This window comes from Eptatretus burgeri, chromosome 4, assembly GCF_056783735.1.
Source record: "Eptatretus burgeri isolate ZD-2024b chromosome 4, Ebu_testis_v1, whole genome shotgun sequence".
Taxonomy (NCBI): Eukaryota; Metazoa; Chordata; class Myxini; order Myxiniformes; family Myxinidae; genus Eptatretus; species Eptatretus burgeri.
In genome coordinates this window covers 81,648,992-81,665,609 of record NC_140964.1, presented here as the reverse complement: position 1 = coordinate 81,665,609, position 16,618 = coordinate 81,648,992, and the positions used below count along the sequence as shown (strand labels likewise).

Here is a 16,618-nt window from a genome sequence, read left to right as displayed (position 1 = left end):
TGCCTGGAATGCAGTGTACGGTTTGTCTTCCTCTCGGATGGGAATTTGATGATAGGCCGTTCGCAAGTCGATGGTACTGAATACCTTATAATTGGCCACGCGTTCGACCATCTCATCTATGCGCGGCAGGGGGTAGGCGTCGAGTTGGGTGAAGCGATTGACCGTTTGGGAATAATCGACAACCATCCGTTTCTTATGGTTCTGACTGCTGGTTACTAACACCTGTGCGCGCCATGGCGAATCGCTCGGTTCTATAATTCCCTCCTCCAGTAATCGCTTGGTTTCCGAAGTGATGAAATTCATGTCAGCAGTGGTATATCGCCGCGATTTGATCGCTATCGGTTTGCAGACCGGTGACAAGTTAGCGAACAGCTGGGGGGACGTCACCTCCGCGGTGGTCAGCGCATTTAAAATTAGACGAGGCTTGCTTCCTCCAAAGGGTATTTCGACGCTCGTGTGCTGCTTGAGGACATTATGACCCAGAATTACGTCTGCGCACAAATCACGAAGCACCAGCACCTTTACATCCCGATGCGTGTACCCTTTACGTTCAATACAACATTGCAGTACCCTCGTACGCGGGATTGTAGTGAGGTGGCGGCCATGCATACCGTATTGTCAGTCGGGTGGATTACCCATTTCCTGCCCTTCACTAGCGAGCTGTTGACGAAACTTTCAGAGCTACCGGTATCAATCAGTGCCTCAGCCATATGCCCGTTAATTCGCACGTTGATGATAGCCTTGGATAGATTCCCGGGGAGGCTGCAGTCAATTTATTTTGCGAGTAGAGAGCCGCAGAAGTGGGTTTATTCCTCCTTAGAGTAGATTTACATACCCTGGCATAATGCCCTTTCTTGTCGCAATTCATGCATGTGGCATCTCTGGCGGGACATTTTTGACGAGGATGCCTTTGTACCCACAAAAGAAGCATTTACCGACCGGAGCAGTTGCTGAGGAGTTTGACGAGGTCTGGGTATCCGGCTCCTCGGGTGTTTCTCCATCCCTCATGTCTGGCTGTGTCTGTGCCAGTGGGGTTCCTTGGGTTCCCATCGTAGCAGCGTTCATGAGCAGCATCGGTGTCCCAAATGACTCAGATTGCTGCTGTGCCGTATCCATCGCTCGAGCCTGATCGACTACCTTGTCAAGAGTGGGTTGCGCTTTCTCTAGTAAGCGTTGCCGTATGTGGGCTGATCTGAGTCCTTGGATGAATGCCTCCCGTGTGGCTTCCTTTCGGTGTTCCTCGGCGCTTACGGCCCGGAAGCTGCCGTCTTTTCCCAGCTGATTCAGAGCTTGCAGGAACTGATCGATTGTCTCCCCGGCTGCTTGCTTGCGTGTGTTGAGAAGATGTCGTATGTATACCTCGTTTTTGGGCTTCACGTAGAGCGCCTGCAGCACGTCGATCGCTGCTTCGTAAGTGTCGCACCCCGAGAAGAGCCTGTACACGCCGGGCGAGACATGATTCACGAGAGCGGCAAATTTGTCAGCTCCCTCCGCGATGATGGTCAGATAGTGTGAGAAGGAGCAGAACCAATGTGACCATTTCATTTCTGCGTCAGTCGCGTTTGGGTCTGCGTCGAACCTCTCTGGTTTGTAGATCTTGTCCATCTTTGGTTGAGAGAGCCGAGAAAATCAAATGGAATAAATTGTAATAAGAGCGAGAGATGAACCTTCAGAGTTTAGGCTTTATTCCATTTGATTTGAGCCGCTTCTGTGGGCACACCAGGAAATACAGGTTCAGCTAGGAGTACATAAGCAGAAACGTATACATGTGCAGTTAACCATTGCAGACTAAATCCGCGTAAGCACGGAGTTCGATATAATCTCCATTCTCACCAGTCAATGAGCACCTTCAGTTAACGAGCATCAAGTGGACAGCCGATGTCAATAGCAATGCCCCGGGGACAATCACTCGTGCCGCAGAGAGACATCCCCTTATACGCGAGACGCACAACATGTGATCCCGCGTCATGTCCCTCGATTCACGTTAATTCACCACATATATATATATGTACATATGTGTGTATATATATATATATATATATATATATATATATATATATATATATATATATATATATATATATATATATATATGTGTGTCTATATATTGTTACAGCTGTGGAAATTTACAATACACCAGAAAGGTCCTCAGCTTTGATATATCGATAAGTTCATGTGTAGTTACTCCACACCCGTTGTTTAGAGGGAATATGTGTGATTCATCCGGGCTGCGACGCTTTGAGATAGCCGTTTTTCTTTACCTGTCGTTATTTTGGAACAACCACGCCATCTCAACAACCACGCCATCCACACCACAACACCACTAAAGGAGCAACGAAACCAGCCCCACCCCAATTTCTCCTCCGGTAAACAAGTTTGACGGTTGGAAACCAGCCCTCCCCAATTTCTCCTCCGGTAAACAAGTTTGACGGTTGGAAACCAGCTCCCGCCCCAATTTCTCTGGAATGTTCCTCCCCCACACCCACGCGCCGCAAAGGGCGGGGCGGGCGCAGGAGGAATAAAAGGGCACGAGGAGCGCCTGGGAAAAGAGTGGATAGCAGAGACTTGGGCAGTCGTGTGGAAGTCTTGGTTGTCGTGGTCTTGGTCCAAGTCTGTCGTGGTCCAAGTCTTCATCGTAGACAGACTTGGGGCAGTCAGGTGGAAGTCTTGTCCTAGTGGCCGTGGGGAGAAGGCGTCACGACCTGCCCACCTTTGCAAGGCCCGAGATCAGGCACGGCTCTCCTAGTGGCCATGGGGAGAAGGCGTCACGACCTGCCCACCGTTGCAAGGCCCGAGATCAGGCGCGGCTACACTAGTTGCCGTGGGGACGAGACGTCGCGACCTGCCCACCGTCGCACCACGAGGGTGCGGCTAAGACCCTTCGGTCTGGTGGGCCTTTTCGGTCATCCACGGCCCCCGACCATAAAGGTCTACGGATCCCGTCTACCCCCTTGCCTGTGAGGGAGGTCTTTCTTTATTTTTGTATGCATGCTGTGGCGCCGTGTCCTGCCAAGTAGAAACTGTGTAAGTGCTTGTAAGTAATAATTATAGTCGGTCGTATTGCTTTTGCATTCTATTTGTTGCCTGTATATTGCATGACTGCCTTGCTTGTGTTGTGTGTGTTATTGAAATAAATGTGCTTGTGTGAAACGTATCCCGTTCGTTGCGTCCTTTCCCCATTGGAAGTGCCATCTTGTCTCGTGGAATGAGTAGTGCGTTTTGTACGCCCGGTAAAGAAGAGAATCTGATCCGTCGAGGTCGGCAATAACACCGCTCGGTTATCACTGTAGCACGGAACAGACCGCTTAAGCGGTTTGTGTCCTCGGCCGACCTGCGGCGAGGTACGATCGTCCGGTCGACCACTCGTGCAGGTACTTAGGTTGGTCGAATTTGGCGAGCAACCCTATCCTGCGCGGGTGGGCAATTGGCACGATCGTGGTGAGGTTAAACCCCCACCCGTGACTGGCTCCTGGTGGTAGTTCCAGGAGGGTCATGACTGAATTGTCCGTCCGGTGGGCGACGCGGTTGTGATTGGAGTTACGCAATTGCTCGCACGCCTGGCAGGCCAGAATTCGTAACAATATATATATATATATATATATATATATATATATATATATATATATATATATATATATATATATATATATATATATATATATATATATATATATATGTGCATGGCTCACAAAGTGGGTACACATACTGTTACACAAAGGGCAAAAAAAAAAGTTTCGGGAAACATGAAATGCAACCCATTATGTTAATCTGCATATATTCAAATAGCTAAATCTAAATTTTTAGACCTGCAGCACGTCCGGTTTTAAAGTTACCACTGAATATATACAAGACTGTAAGTACACGTTCGAATTTCGAGATTGGCGTCAGCGTTATGTACGGAATCAGATGAAGAAAACAACGTAAATATTATATTTTGGGATAAGAAACAGACAATTTTTACTCTGCCTTTTTTCACAGGCTCAGTATGTGGCAGGAAAAAGAAAAAAAAACAACACATTTTGAGAGAGTCCGATGTTATAAATTACGAGGAAAACACAGACGAGTTCAGTTACAAAGAAAGCCACATTTGTAAGCGAAAAATAACGTTAAAATCGAATATATTTTTCGAACTTTTGAAAATAATCACTTTAAACATGAAAAGAAAAACATAATTCTTACCTCTCGGATCCTCATGAAGCACCAAAAAAATTCTAGAGTTGGTTAAAATGAAGAATTATCAAACAAATGCGAGTCACCTCATTCGGCTCGGCGTCCTCACGCTGGATTCGTATGTTACGGCTCTCGCAAAGACACGGACACGAAGACAAATGCTGCGCTCGACGGCGAATGGAAATGTGCTAACACGCTTGCAAGTGCCTATTATATCCATCAATCGGGGAAGTTTGCAAGACGGCAAGGTTTTCTCATGCTAGCGTTATTTGCGTCCGACGAGAGATGGTGATTCGCACATAACGGGACTGACACGAAAATCAAGATGGGATTACTTGCGGTCTGAATTTTATTTTTATGATCACAATTTTGATCTATATTTTTCTGCCGTTAGACTCTGTCATATTTCCAAGAAATTAAGGGAGATTTGGAATATAAATCATAAGAAACATTATCAACACTGGACTTCTTATTTTCTTTGATGCAGTGGACATGAAGTGTTATGTACGAATCCATTATTTCATCAGATAGGGTAGATGCCAGAAAACCTGAATAAGGAGACAGAACATCATCAAAACATAAAAGAGACACCAAAGTTCACATTCTGAGTCACCACACTCAAAATAACTGTCACATTAGAAACGTACAGTAAAATAAATTGTTTACCAATCAAACTAAAATTTCTAAGGTTACAATACCCATATTCTGTTGCTTTAATTCATCTTTAATAAAACAGGGAAGTGGAGAGTATGATATTGCCGGTTTCTACAGGTTCCCCAAGATGTCCACTTTCTTTTCTGACCATTGATGATTTGTCTGAGTACCTCATAATAGATTTATGTGGAATTTCGCACAAACATACCACAGCATACCCACTTTGTGAGCCTAACTTTGTATACACGCACATATACAGTATATATATATATATATATATATATAGATATATATATATATATATATATATATATATATATATATATATATATATATATATACATACATATAGATATATATATATATATATATAGATATATATAGATATATATATATATATATATATACATACATATATATATATATATATATATACACATATATATATATATATATATATATATATATATATATATATATATATATATATATATACACATATATGTAGTTACACATATATATATATATATATATGTGTATATATATATATACACATATATGTAGTTACATATATATATACATATATATATATATATATATATATACATATATATATATATATATACATATATATATACATATATATATATATATATATATATATATATATACATATATATATACATATATATATATATATATACATATATATATATATATATATATATATATATATATACATATATATATATATATATATATATATATATATATATATATATATATATATATATATATATATATATATATACATATATATATATATATATATATATATATATATATATACATATATATATATATATATATATATATATATATATATATATATATATATATATATATATATATGTATATATACATACATATATATATACATATATATATATACATACATATATATATATATATATATATATATATATATATATATATATATATATATATACATATATAGATATTGTTGCGGATTCGCGCCTGCCGGCGTGCGGACGTCACGTAACTCGAATCGCGGCACGTCGCCCACCGGACGGACAATCCAGTCGTGACCCTCTCGGACTAACGCCGGAACTAGTCACGGGTGGACCTTTTCAGTCTCACCGCGATCGTGCCAATCGGCCCCCGCGTGGGATAGGGTTGCTCGCCAAATTCACCTACCTAAGTACCCACACGGAGGGTAGACCGGGCGATTGCACCTCGCCGCAGGTCGACTTCGGACACGGGCCACTTTAAGCGACCCGTTCCGTACTATCGGGATAACCGAGCGGTGTTATTCGTCGGCCTCGACGGTTCGATTAATTATCGGGCGTTTTAGCCCACGACCAACCCTTTACGTGAAGCAAGATGGAGATTCAATAGAGGAAAAGACGAAGCGAAGCGGGAAAACAGTTCAACAATAAGCACATTTATTTCGCGATGAATGGAAAGCACACATATACAATTCCACCAAAAGCACGTGTAAAAGAAGAAGACAATGCAATATTACACAAAAAGCAAATGCAACAATGCAGATCTAACCGACTACCGGGCACACGGCAACACTTATACAATTTTACTTCACAGACGGCGCCGACAACACATATTCCCAAAGCAAAAGAAAAGAGAACCACCCTCCAGGATGAGGCGGGCCTGGGGCCGAGACCGTGTCGGGCCTACCGTCTGATGATGAGACGCAGAGCGGCGGTGGCGCCTCAACTCCGCGGGCCTCGCGGACAGTGTCTGGTAGGGGGTGGGAAGGGGGCCCCCTTTGTCGCACTATCTCAGCGCGGGGGGAAACAGGAGGGGGTTGCTGATGCTCGGGGGAAGGAGGATATCACCCTGTCTCGGGTCCCGCGGCGAGCGTCTCCTCCTACATCTCGGTCGCGTTGCTGGCCTTTCCCTGTGCAGCTCCCGGCACCGACGCGAGCACCCCCGCGTCCGCCTTCGCCGCCGTCACCTCTCCACAGCTCCGTCCTTCACTCTGACTAGTACCACTTCTTTCCAGCTCCACCGACGACTCTCTTGAACTCCGCACACTCCTACTCTCAACTTCCAACTGAACTGACTGACTGACGAACGCAGCCGTTTATATAAGCCCCGTGGCTTCGCTCTTTCACCCTTGACCCTTTGCCTCCGACCCTTCACCTGGCTCCCCATTGGCCCGAGGAAAAGTGGGCGTGAATGCTTTTTGATCCATGAATTTGCATATAGCGACCGCCCTCCAACGCCCTGGAGGCGGGGCCAAATCGCCCCTCGCTCACCGATTGGACGGAACAAAAGTGGGCGTGAGTCGTTTTTGATCCGTTTTTCTTCGGAAAGTCTGTGATGTTTTTGAATACGCTGCTCGGTGCGCACCCTACACGAGTCCAGTATCGGTGCCCACGAGTGGCTCGAGATGGTGTGGATGCGATGGTGGCGAGTTGTGACGGTAAAGGTCGTGGCGGTTGTGGTGAAGCGGCGTTGTGGTTGGTGGTTGTTGTTGTGAAGCGGCGTTGTGGTTGGTGGTTGTTGTTGTGAAGCGGCGTTGTGGTTGGTGGTTGTTGTGAAGCGGTGTTGTGGTTGGTGGTTGTTGTTGTGAAGCGGCGTTGTGGTTGGTGGTTGTTGTTGTGAAGCGGCGTTGTGGTTGGTGGTTGTTGTGTGATGGCTGTTGAGACGTGGTTGGTGGTGGTAATAATGGCGGCTGGTCCAAAATAAAGATGGTAAAAGAAAAACGGCTATCCTGAAGAGTCGCAGCCCGCATGAATGACATTTATTCCCTCTAGACAACGGGTTTGGGCCTAACTACACATGTACTTACCGAGATATCTCACCTAAGGGACCTGAATGGTGGTTTGTGAATTTCGTCAACCACAACACTACCCCCTCCCCTTTTTACAGACTCGTCCCGAGTCATCAAATTTTCGTGTGCCATCATGTGTAGTTTTCCCCTAGTACATTTTACCTACGGATCCCTGAGTGCGACATTCATGGTATTCGTGTCCCCAAAATAAATAACCTGAGGGCTGAGTAACTACCTAAACAAACTCACTCACACGGACGACTTAAATAAAATTGCCGGCGCTAGGACAGACATGCCGGGGACGCACTCATATTTACAGTACATCTTAACTTAACTTACAAATTTTACACTAAACCATGGCCCAGGATCAATGAGCTCTGCAAAAAGAAAGCAGTTAGCAGGGAGCCAGGCTGCTCACATGCAGTCTCTGGCTCAAACAATGCAGGTGACAGGGAACGTGGCCGGCTGCTCACACGCAGTCCAAGGCCTTCCCTTTTGAACTGAACGCAGTGAACCACAACGGTGCATGGGCTGCACAAACGTAGTCTCCGTGCCAGCTCAAGTGGCACACGCAATGAACACAACGAATGGATGGATGAATGGTTTGAACTGAACGCAGTGAACCACAACGATGCATGGGCTGCACAAATGCAGTCTCCGTGCCAGCTCAAGTGGCACACGCAAGGAACACAACGAATGGATGGATGAACACAAACACGGTGCACGGGCCGCCACTGCAGGCCCGTGTTGTAGCTGCCAACAGGGCAGTTCTTGCAGCTTGCAAACTGTTGCCTTGATCCTGGCGCACATGGCAATGAACAGGGGGGGCAAAGCAAAAATTGAACGGGGCTGGTGAACATGGGCAGTGGGCATGGCCTGGCAAAGGCAGCAGGCAAACACAGCCCGCAGAAGAAGGCCGCTGCAGGCAAACACAGCCGGCAGATGAACTGGCCGGCACAGGCCTTGAAGTACCACAGCTGCAGATGATCCGGCCGGCACAGGCCTTGCAGCAAAACAACAGCTGCCGATGAAGTGGGCCGGCCTCTGCCTTGCAGCAACACAGCCAGCAGATGAAGCTGGCCAGCCTTTGCCGTTCAGTGGAGGTTGGTGGAGGGAGTGGGGTGGTGCTGGCCACTCAGAAGGCGGGCTCGGACCTACCTACCTGTCTCCCTCCCACCTATCGCCTTTGCCTGTCACTGTACATACCCACTCCCTTAATTTGTCAAACCCCAATTTAGCCCCAACTTATTTTTTTATTTTTACTTCCCTACTATAAATCGTCCCCTAACCCCCTTTACTGTCCTTGTTCGGCTAACCTATCCTGTCATCTAGCCTACTCCCAACCCCTACGTTCTCTTCCCGGAGGGGAACAAGGGAGAGCTAGCGTCCTGTGTCGAGGCCCAATTCAAGCCTCAGAATGGCCTCCCCAGACTTCAGCGATCTATAACCAAAGTGGGTCCAGCGGCCCACAACGAGAGCGAGGGGATGGATGGTGCGGAGGGGTACACTTCCTAATCTACCCTATCCATTTAACTGTTAAACTACCCCGGGGCTTTCAACAAGCGCCTCTCGCTTAAACTATTGGTTCTAACAACCCAAATTCCCGTCGCCTGTGTTGGTGTCCTCACAATTTCGGGCCTCGCCCCCCAATTTTCTCTCCGTGCCCTCACACGGTCTCATGGCTGGGACACGTGGCTCCCTTTGGCAGGCACGACCCTCTGCCGAATCTCCCGCTATGGCACCCCCGGGCACTACACTGCCTCCGAGCCTACCAGCTCCCTAACACCGGGGAGTGCCCCCCCATGGCACCTCCCCTGAAACGCACACGTGGCAGGCTGGCTTCCCGGGCCCTTTTCCGAGGGTCACCCGTGCCCACAACACTGCCCACGCGGCTAATGGCGCCCCGGGCCCCCGCACCAAGCAGGCGCACCCGTGCCCACTACGCTATCCCGGCCCCCCATGGGCCCTTGGCCTACCACGGCCGACTAGCCTGGTGCCCGGGGTACCCACTCAGCGATACTCACTTTTCGCAGCCACGCTCCCAGCCCGTCAACAGGGCTCCTGCACCCCTCCAAACGGGTTTCGAGCCTACACTCCCACCAACAACAAAACGACCTCCATTTTGTAAATTTGACTAACCCCCGAACTCACTCTACACTGACCCCGGGGTCCCTTGGGCGGGAGTCACTCCTCCCCCCAATCACTCATCGCACCATGCATTCCCCATTCGCTCCACTGACACAGACCCGCTGGCCTCACTCACTCAACAAGTACTCACCTCACAACTCACCAACTCTTCAACACACACACCGCTGAACTCTGCCATCCTCCTAACTACATCCCCTAACTAACTCGTGCTCCGACGTCGTCCCTTACACTAAAGCACGTTCCTTTTAACACTACGTCGCTAAGCTACGTCCCCACTACACATCCAAAGTCTGTCTCTGTCTCCAAATCATAAAAATCATTTTATTTCCCAACCTAAATCTCGCTATCATCCCTCTAACTAATCCATTCCACGGACTCCATGAGGACTTACCCCTGCCCCATGAAGTCGGTCTAACTAAGCTAACCCTTCCCCCTAACTAGTTTCCATCCTGTACCCTAGGTAAGGGGGTCTTCCACCCCTTGCCCAGGAATCCTGTGCACCCGAAAGTGAGGCTTGTTTTTTTTTTTTTTTTTTTTCATGCGCAGCACCAGCGCGGCAACTCAGAGCTCGCGCACTTTGCACCTGCCCGTGACGTCATGCAGCTGCACGTGTTCCTCGTCCCTCCTTGGACGGTACTATCCGGCAGGGATACCCCTCCTGCCGGATTCCAACCCCACGTGCAGCCATGGCGTCACCGTGCGCATAAAAAAAAACACAAGCCCCACGTCTCGAGGGGTTCCCCACGCGAACACATGTGCTTTGCCCGTTGGAGCTTAACACACACGATCGCGTGGAGAACTCGTCCGGTCCAAATCCATAATCCTGCCTAAACTTTGTCCGTCCGCGGGATCGGCAAATCCACCGCTGGCGTTTCCGGACCGGGACTTCACTCTCGCAAGCGAGCACGTGGGGGCCTCGTGCGTTGCACAGCACGGACCTCGTGCTCACTGCTGGGTGAACCCGGCACGGTCCCCGAAACAACTACAGCCGCTACTCGGCTTTCTTTCTTCACATGTCTCCGTCGTCGCCTCCATTCCACCCACGCACACCTGCGTGTTACGACGCTCACAGTCCACACCATTACATTCACACCGGGAGACGCGGCTGCGTGCTCCCGCATGCCAACCGACATCTCCCTCACATACCGCTCTCTCACACACACGGTCTCCCTTGCACAAACCATACCACTCACACGTGGTGCTCCATTCACTCGCGCGGGGGCACTCACCCACGGTGCCTCATCCACACACCGTCCTTCACTCACACACGCGGGGGCACTTACCCGCGGTGCCTCATCCACACTGGCCGTTTTATCCACACACACGGCCTCTTCCTTGCACGGTGCCTCATCCACACTGGGCGTGCTGGGAAGCACGTACTCTGGCACCATCGCCACCACACCACTCACACACGGGGTCGCTTCCACACACGGGGACGCACTCACGCCTTGCACCACACACACAGGGACAACTACACTGGGGATTCGTGTCCCCACAAGGGTCTCCGGGGCCTCTCTACCCCCCAAGCTTTCCGTGCACCTGTCCACAGCACTCGTCCCCTCAACCTCGCAAAGCACGACCGAACCCACCTGGTCGTGACTCGCCTCAAGGGGGCATACTCCCTCCCCTCGTTCCTGGAGGAGGCCATCCCGCTGCTCGCACCGGGTCCCTTCACGCTCCGCGAGCTCACCCCCATTATCCTCCACTACCTCCGTGTGTGTGTGTGCGTCACTTACCCCGTCTTCATCGTGCAGTCTTCCCTCTATCGTTCCCATCTCCCGTGTCTCTGCCAACTCAGTCACCTCTTCACCCTTTACCTCCCTTGTCTCTACTATTTTTATTTCCTTTGTCGTCACCTCGTGTCTCGTCTCGCACGTTTTGGTCTCCCCATTTAATTTTTCCCTTTCGGTCACCGTTGCACCCCCTCCCAGCTCGTTCGCTCCTACACGTGGAGTCGCCATTTTTAGCTCCCTGCTAACGGCCTTCATGCCCGCCTGCAGTCATCGGCCCATGTTCTGCGTCTCACCCCGGAGCTTTTTCGTTTCTTCCTTCATGTGCTTGTTCATGCCTTTCATTTCGTTTTTCATTTCATTTGTATTTGTATCCATCTTTTGTGCATTCGCATCCATCTTTTCGTTCATGCCTTTCATTTCGTTTTTCATTTCGTTTTTCATTTCATTTGTATTTGTATCCATCTTTTCGTTCATGTTCGCATTTATCTTCGCTGTCATTTCCGCCAGCATGGCGCATAGCTGGGCCATGTCGGGTGCGCTTGGGTGAGCCGTTTCGGCAGGGTTTGGGGAAGGGTTTTGGTGGAGAGGGGGAGGGGAGGTGTCATACACCGCGGCCGCTGCCGCACCCATTTCGGGCTCTGGGTTCGGTTGGGCGAGTTCGTTTTCCTTTCCAACCAACATTTCCTGCACGGGGATTTCATCCTGAGCCATGGATTCTACACATTCTACATCCATTTCTAATACCCCCGGCTCCGGCTCGCCTTGAGACGCCATCTTGCTTCTCTTAAAGGGTTAATTTAGCTCGCTCGTAATTTGGAGGGTATCGGGGGTCGCTCCTCTCACCCCTGGACCGATTCCCGTGAATTTAATTGGAGACAGGAGAGCCCGTTTTCCCGTTCTCCAATACCAGTGCCGCGAGGAGGGCGATGGGTTTATATCGCACGACCTGACACCAGTGTTGCGGATTCGCGCCCGCCGGCGTGCGGACGGCCACGTAACTCGAATCGCGGCACGTCGCCCACCGGACGGACAATCCAGTCGTGACCCTCTCGGACTAAGGCCGGGAACTAGTCACGGGTGGACCTTTCGGTCTCACCGCGATCGTGCCAATCCACCCCCGCGTGGGATAGGGTTGCTCGCCAAATTCGACCTACCTAAGTACCCACACGGAGGGTAGACCGGGCGATCGCACCTCGCCGCAGGTCGACTTCGGACACGGGCCACTTTAAGCGACCCGTTCCGTACTATCGGGATAACCGAGCGGTGTTATTCGTCGGCCTCGACGGTTCGATTAATTATTATCGGGCGTTTTAGCCCACGACGTGCCCTTTACGTGAAGCAAGATGGAGATTCAATAGAGGAAAAGACGAAGCGAAGCGGGAAAACAGTTCAACAATAAGCACATTTATTTCGCGATGAACGGAAAGCACACATATACAATTCCACCAAAAGCACATGTAAAAGAAGAAGACAATGCAATATTACACAAAAAGCAAATGCAACAATGCAGATCTAACCGACTACCGGGCACAAGGCAACACTTATACAATTTTACTTCACAGACGGCGCCGACAACACATATTCCCAAAGCAAAAGAAAAGAGAACCACCCTCCAGGATGAGGCGGGCCTGGGGCCGAGACCGTGTCGGGCCTACCGTCTGATGATGAGACGCAGAGCGGCGGTGGCGCCTCAACTCCGCGGGCCTCGCGGACAGTGTCTGGTAGGGGGTGGGAAGGGGGCCCCCTTTGTCGCACTATCTCAGCGCGGGGGGAAACAGGAGGGGGTTGCTGATGCTCGGGGGAAGGAGGATATCACCCTGTCTCGGGTCCCGCGGCGAGCGTCTCCTCCTCCACCTCGGTCGCGTTGCTGGCCTTTCCCTGTGCAGCTCCCGGCACCGACGCGAGCACCCCCTCGTCCGCCTTCGCCGCCGTCACCTCTCCACAGCTCCGTCCTCTTCACTCTGACTAGTACCACTTCTTTCCAGCTCCACCGACGACTCTCTTGAACTCCGCACACTCCTACTCTCAACTTCCAACTGAACTGACTGACTGACTGACGAACGCAGCCGTTTATATAAGCCCCGTGGCTTCGCTCTTTCACCCTTGACCCTTTGCCTCCGACCCTTCACCTGGCTCCCCATTGGCCCGAGGAAAAGTGGGCATGAATGCTTTTTGATCCATGAATTTGCATATAGCGACCGCCCTCCAACGCCCTGGAGGCGGGGCCAAATCGCCCCTCGCTCACCGATTGGACGGAACAAAAGTGGGCGTGAGTCGTTTTTGATCCGTTTTTCTTCGGAAAGTCTGTGATGTTTTTGAATACGCTGCTCGGTGCGCGCCCTACACGAGTCCAGTATCGGTGCCCACGAGTGGCGCGAGATGGTGTGGATGCGATGGTGGCGAGTTGTGACGGTAAAGGTCGTGGCGGTTGTGGTGAAGCGGCGTTGTGGTTGGTGGTTGTTTTTGTGAAGCGGAGTTGTGGTTGTTGTTGTGAAGCGGCGTTGTGGTTGGTGGTTGTTGTTGTGAAGCGGCGTTGTGGTTGGTGGTTGTTGTGAAGCGGCGTTGTGGTTGGTGGTTGTTGTGTGATGGCTGTTGAGACGTGGTTGGTGGTGGTAATAATGGCGGCTGGTCCAAAATAAAGATAGTAAAAGAAAACGGCTATCCTGAAGAGTCGCAGCCCGCATGAATGACATTTATTCCCTCTAGACAACGGGTTTGGGCCTAACTACACATATACTTACCGAGATATCTCACCTAAGGGACCTGAATGGTGGTTTGTGAATTTCGTCAACCACAACAATATATATATATATATATATATATATATATATATATATATATATATATATATATATATATATACATACATATATATATATATATATATATATATATATATATATATTATATATACACACACACACACACACACACACACACACACGGAACTACCGCCAGGAGCCAGTCACGGGTGGGGGTTTAACCTCACCACGATCGTGCCAATTGCCCACCCGCGCAGGATTGGGTTGCTCGCCAAATTCGACCTACCTAAGTACCTGCGCGAGTGGTCGACCTGGCGATCGTACCTCGCCGCAGGTCGGCCGAGGACACGAACCACTTAAGCGGTCTGTTCCGTGCTACAGTGATAACCGAGCGGTGTTATCGCCGACCTCGACGGATCAGATTCTCTTCTTTACCGGGCGTACAAAACCCACTACTCATTCCACGATACAAGATGGCACTTCCAATGGGGAAAGGACACAACGAACGGGATACGTTTCACACAAGCACATTTATTTCAATAACACACACAACACAAGCAAGTCAGTCATGCAATATACAGGCAACAAATAGAATGCAAAAGCAATACGACCGACTATAATTATTATTTACAAGCACTTACACAGTTTTTACTTGGCAGGACACGGTGCCACAGCATGCATACAAAAATAAAAAAGACCTCCCTCACAGGCAAGGGGGTAGACGGGGTCCGTTGACCTTTATGGTCGTGGGCCGTGGATGACCGAACAGGCCCACCAGACCGAAGGGTCTTACCCGCACCCTCATGGTGCGACGGTGGGCAGGTCGTGACGCCTTCTCCCCACGGCAACTAGCGTAGCCACGCCTGATCTCGGGCCTTGCAACTGTGGGCAGGTCGTGACGCCTTCTCCCCACGGCCACTAGGACAAGACTTCCACCCGACTGTCCCAAGTCTGTCTACGACGAAGACTTGGACCACGACAGACTTGGACAAAGACCACGACAACCAAGACTTCCACACGACTGCCCCAAGTCTCTGCTATCCGCTCTTTTCCCAGGCGCTCCTCGTGCCCTTTTATTCCTCCTGCTCCCACCCCACTCTTCGCGGCGCGTGGGTGGGGGGAGGAACATTCCAGAGAAATTGGGGCGGGAGCTGGTTTCCAACCGTCAAACTTGTTTACCGGAGGAGAAATTGGGGTGGGGCTGGTTTCGTTGCTCCTTTAGTGGCGTTGTGGTGATGATGGCGTGGTTATTGAGATAGCGTGGTTGGCGTGGTTGTTGAGATGGCGTGGTTGTTCCAAAATAACGACAGGTAAAGAAAAACGGCTATCTCAAAGGATCGCAGCCCGGTGAACACGGAAATGCCCTCAAAACAACGGGTGTGGACCAACTACACATGAGCTTATCGATATATCTAACCTGAGGACCTTTCTGGTGTATTGCAAATTTCCACAGCCCTAACAATATAATATATGTTTTTGTGTATATATATATATATATATATATATATATATATATATATATATATATATATATATATATATATATATATATATATAAATATATATTTGTTTGTATATATATTTATATAATATATATATATATATATATATATATATATATATATATATATATATATATATATATATATATATATATAAATATCATACATATTATATATATATATTATATATATTATTTATATAGATATATATTATATATATTTAATATATTTTATTATATATATTTTATATATATAATATATTATATATATTTTATATCTCATATATATTATATATTACTATATATTATTATAATATTTTATATTTTATATATATTATCAATATTATATATATATATGTATTATATATCTCCTGTATATAGTCTCACAGCCCCCGACAAATCACGATAACAAAACACGCAAAATGCACAAAAATCACGAATCTTGTTCTGGCTGAGGAGCTGATGCAGCCACGTGCGAACAACCGGAAGTGATGTTCTCATTCAAAATAAAGAACTGAATATGTTGCTGATTCTACATTATGCAAATGATAAATAGTGTAATAATGGCATTGTGATAAAAAAAAAACGAGCCAGGCAGGAGTTGAACCTACAATCTTCTGATCCGTAGTCAGACGCGTTATCCATTGCGCCACTGGCCCACTGTAACTGATTCACTCCAAAGGAACATTGGTATGTGAGGGGTGGGCGGGGGTTCAAAAATGGCCCTGCTTTATCCTGAAGGAAATGTTGGAGACCTTTTTTGTAGCTACTTCGTTCATGATGCAGAAAATGATATCCACATAAATTAATAATGGATTGTTAAAGAGTGTGA

At 48.1% G+C, this 16,618-nt stretch overlaps 1 protein-coding gene and 1 non-coding gene across 4 annotated transcripts in view; one reads left to right on the top strand and one right to left on the bottom strand.

Moving 5' to 3' along the window:
* Nucleotides 1–16,618, top strand: part of CLUH (CLUH binding protein of NUMT mRNA) — a 102,092-nt gene that overhangs the window by 38,285 nt on the left and 47,189 nt on the right. The window lies entirely within an intron of this gene.
* Nucleotides 16,373–16,445, bottom strand: TRNAR-ACG (transfer RNA arginine (anticodon ACG)). Its single transcript has one exon. It is a non-coding gene; the product is annotated as a tRNA-Arg (tRNA).